The 4831-nt window shown below is 42.2% G+C and overlaps 1 pseudogene; it reads left to right on the forward strand.

The window, feature by feature from the left end:
• Positions 1 to 229: 229 nt before the first annotated feature.
• Positions 230 to 753, forward strand: LOC105998895 (annotated as a pseudogene).
• The last annotated feature ends 4078 nt before the right edge of the window (positions 754 to 4831 follow it).

Here is a 4831-nt window from a genome sequence, read left to right on the forward strand (position 1 = left end):
ATTTATCTGCACAGGCTGGCGTTGAACTGTGATTCTCAGGTCTCAGCCTCGTGAGCAGCGAGGATGACAGGTGTGTGCCACTGTGCCCGGACCTGCTTTGTGACTGGCACCCTGTGGCAGGCCTTGAGGTGAATGGCTCAGTGCTCTCTCTGGTGCGATGCTCAGGGCTGTGTGTGGGGTAGGTGAGTCACCATTGGCGTGAATAAATACCTAAAGGAGCTCTCCCTGCTCCGCTGAACTTGGCGTATCAGTCTTTTCACTTTCAAAGGATTCAAGTTCACCACCATGTCTTCTGAAGAAGGCAAACTCTTCGTGGGAGGACTGAACTTTAACACTGATAAGCAGGTACTTGAAGACCACTTCAGCAGCTTCAGGCCTATTTTTGAAGTGGTTGTTGTCAAGAAATGCGAGACTCAACGATCCTGACGTTTTGGCTTCATCACCTTCACCAACCCAGAATATGCCTCAGATGCCATGAATGGAGAGTCTCTAAATGGTCGATAGATCTGAATGGACCATGCAGGCAAGTCTGCCTGGGGCACAAGAAGGGGGTACCTTTGAGAACCATGGAGTGATCACAGCTACTCTGGAGGTGGCAGGGACCAGAGATATGGGAGTGGCAGGTATGACAGTTGGCCTGGAGGATATGGATATGGAAATGGATATGGATGCTCCAGAGACTATAGTGGCAGAAGCCAGGGTGGTTATGACAGCTACTCAGGAGGAAATGACAGAGAAAATTATGACAACTGAGACGAGCCATGCACACATATGTAGATACACAAGGAATAACACTTCTGATCCAGGCTTGTCCTTCCAAATTGCTATATTTATAAAGATTTTTGGAGCTACGTTGAAACATCTGTTTTAGTACATTGAATTATATGTTTTAATTCATTGAGCTCCCAAGGTAGCCTGTGGTGAAATACCTTTCAGAAAGCTCCATGTATTTTTTTTTCCCATTCAAAGACAAAATAAAATGAATGTTTAGGTCTTTTATCTTTTTATCAGGTTTTCTGTTAGAGCTCTCAGGATTATTTCCTTCTGACCAAAAAGGTTCAAAAGGTTGGCCAGACTGACTTTTAAAAACTAATAATAATGATGTGTATTTGGGGACGTTTTTAAAACCTGTATACAATGTTTATCATGGACAGAAAGCAATTTCTAAATGTATCTATCAGCAGTCTGCATCAAGAACATAATTAGCTTACAGATTTTTTTTTAAAATTCACCACCTTGATTATATAGAAAAGCTCCTTAAAATGTCTGTGAATGTCATTTTTTTAATATTGGAAGAAAAATGATATTCTGTTGTGTCTTGTGTAGTGTTTAGGATGTCCTTCATGGATCTGATTAAACAATGAAATCTGAATTTAAAAAAATACCTAAAGGAAATAATCGGGGCTCTGGGGTAGAGGATAAAGCCAGGATTAGTTTGGACAAGGATGTAAAAACACCTCACCAGGGAGGTGGAGACAGCTTAGAATGTAGGAATAAATCCTACCTGTGATGTCCCAAGGCTGGATCTGGATTGGGAAGTCATTGTAATGTAAATATGCTCTGCTCCCAGGTGTAGAGATGGAGGTGGGGGGACCATGAAGGGTGAGAGGCAGAACACTGGGCTACAACCTGAGCCTGCATCCATCTTGCATATGGAGCCATGGCCCGCCCTCCCATCACTGCAGGAGCCTAGAGTTTCCAGGCCTTTTGAATTCTTAGGTAGTAGACTTCAACAAGAAAGCACAAGATGGACATTTTTATTCCTGGTACTGAGACATTGCAAACCAATTGACCAGGTCATGAATTCCATTGTAGACTGACTTTTCTGGATTCATACTTTACATTGATTCCAAATTAGATGGCTATCAGACCCTCTTGGCTTGCTATTTCATCCACTAAGCCAAAAAGTGAAATCACCTCCTGACTTGAAAGATGAGAAGTGGGTGGTGGATGGCTGCCAAAGGCTTAGAGAATCCATTCTGGAAGGAGACAACGCTGCCAGTGAGCATGATGGGTTCAAATTGAATTGTGGCCCACTGACACTTGTGGCCCTAGCTGTGAGTGTTACTAAAAGGCAATTAGGTGATGGTGTGTGTGTGTGTGTGTGTGTGTGTGTGTGTGTGTGTGTGCCAGTCCTTGGGCTTGAACTCAGGACCTGGGTACTGTCCCTGAGAGTTTCTTTTGCTTAAGGCTAGCACTCTACTACTTGAACCACAGTGTCACTTCTGGCTTTTTATGAGTAGATCTTAGCCTTCTAAGTAGCTAGGGTTATAGGTGTGAGCCACTAATGTCTGGGTTTGTGTGTATATGTGTATGTGTACTAGTCCTGGGGCTTGAATTCAGAGCCTGGGTGCAGTTCCTAAGCTTTTTTGTTCAAGGCTAATGCCCTACCAATTTAGCCACAGCTCCACTTCTGACATTTTTGGTGGTTAGTTGGATATAAGAGTCTCATGAACGTTTCTGTCCTGGCTGACTTTGAACTGCACTACTCAGATCTCAGCCTCCTGAGTAGCTAGGACTGCAGGTGTGAGCCACAGATGCCAGGCCTGTTGATGGATTTATGAGAGCATTTCAGAAGAGAACTAAGAGTCATAAATAAATTGGTCATGACACCACAGGAGGCAGGGAAAAACAGGACAAGGCTCCCTAGGCAGGAGTCAGAAATCATTTCTGTCTAGCTGGGAGGCCTAGAGTGTAAAGACGGGAGACCACTAACAACTCAGGAGGCCGAGATCTGGGCAGTAAAGTCCCAGAGCCTCTTATCTCCAATTAACTAGAAAAAGTTCAAAGTGGAGATGTGGCTCAAGTGGTAGAGCACCAGCATTGAGCAAAAAAGCCAAACAAGAAAGTGAAACTCTGCATTCAAATCCCAGTACCAACACACACAGATATACACAGACACATACAGGTACACATGTAGACACACACACAGACACACACACATACACAGACACACACACACACACACACACACACACACACACACACACACACACACACACAGCTGCTTGGTGTTTAGAGATGCTGGGCTGAGCCAACCTTGCTGCAGAGCTTGTCTGTGTGAGGCTCATGCCCCTATCTAGCTATCATATATTATGGGGAGATCTTCATGTGCCAATTTCAGTCAATTATTCAAAATGTCCCAGAAAAGAGTTCCTTCGTATATTTTTTAAATAAAAAAGTCAGTTACTAATTTTTGTTTTGTTTTGATGATAAAATGGACTTTAGAGATAGAGGTATTACATTTGGACAAAAATTGATTGTGGTTTGAGAGCCCTTGGGGAGCAAATGGATAATTAGATAAGCCTGGGCTTGATTTAAGTTGATCAGCATTCATCCCAGTGCAGGCACATACTGTTGTTAGCTTAGAAAGTTTGTGGTTGTGAAAAGGAACAAATCCAGTTCTGTTAAATGAAAATTTTCTTTGGATTTATGTTTTTTTGGTTTGTTTTTTATCAATAAGTTTTTTTTATTGTGAAAATACCATACAGAGGGGTTACAATTCCATGAGCAAGGCAATGAGTACATTTCTTATCAAGCATTGTTCCCTCCTCCTTTGTTTCCCCTTCCCATCCCTGCCCTCCCAGTCCCCCCTTGTTGTTTGTTTTTTACAACTAAGTACCGGGCAACAGGGGGCTCCTGCCTGTAATCCTAGCCACTTTGGAGGCTGAGATCAGAGGCTCATGATTTGAAGCCAGTCTAGGAAGGAAAAGTCTGTGAGACTCTTATCTCCAATTAACCAGCAAACAGCCAGAAGTGAAATTGTGGCTTAAGTGATAGAGCACCAGCTGTTAATGATAAAACTAAGAGACAGCTCCCAGGACCTGAGTTCAAGCCCCAGTAATGGCACACACACAAAAAAATACAAGTCCTGAAAATTTCTACAAATGACTTCATATTTGATATTGGAGATATTTAGTACCTCAGGGTCACCAGGAAGATTGAAGGAAGCTTGGGCTCCATCTGCATTTAGCATTGGTGAGTTTCTAAAATTGGGTTTCAGTTAAGATCTTAGAAGTTTGACATAAAGGAAAATAAAGGTATTATCAACAAGAATATGGATATGTTTGCACTGAATTTTAGAATACTTAATTTTATACTTACTCAAGAGATTAAAGGATTATTTTAAATCAATTATTATTTTATTTTATTTTGCCAGTACTGGGGCTTGAACTCAGGTCCTGAACACTCTCTCTTAGCTATTTCCCACTCAAAGCTGGTGCTGTACCACTTGAGCCACACATTGACTTCTGGCTTTTTGGTGATAAGAATCTCATATACTTTTCTGCCCAGACCAGCTTTGAATCTTGATCCTCAGCTCTCAGCCTTCTGAGTAGTTAGGATTACAGACATGGGCCATCAGTACCCAGCTCTTTGCTTCATTTTAAATATAGATCATCTTGACTTAAAATAGTCAAACTCACAATTTTTCAACTGTAAGATTGTGCATTCAGTAGAAACATATTTTGAATGTGTGTGCATGTGTGTGTGTGTGTGCACATGCATGTGTGCTTGTGCCAGTACTAGGGTTTGAACTCAGGGCCTGAGCACTATTCTTTTGCTCAAAGCTGGTACTCTGCCATTTGCGTCACAGCTGGACTTCTAGCTTTTTGGTAGTTAATTGGATATAAGATTCCCATGGACTTTCCTGCCCAGGCTGGCTTTGAACTATGAATACCTAGCAGTACAGGTGTGAGCCACTGGTGCCTGGCTGTGTTTCATGCCATATCAACGTATGGTGATCCAATTCACAAAAGTGGTATGTATTCACTAGAAACATGTTTTGAGTTTTAATCTTTCCCCAGCTAGCCATGTGTGGGATTGTGTCCTT

The sequence above is a fragment of the Dipodomys ordii genome, unplaced genomic scaffold (assembly GCF_000151885.1).
Source record: "Dipodomys ordii isolate 6190 unplaced genomic scaffold, Dord_2.0 Scaffold176, whole genome shotgun sequence".
Classification (NCBI taxonomy): Eukaryota; Metazoa; Chordata; class Mammalia; order Rodentia; family Heteromyidae; genus Dipodomys; species Dipodomys ordii.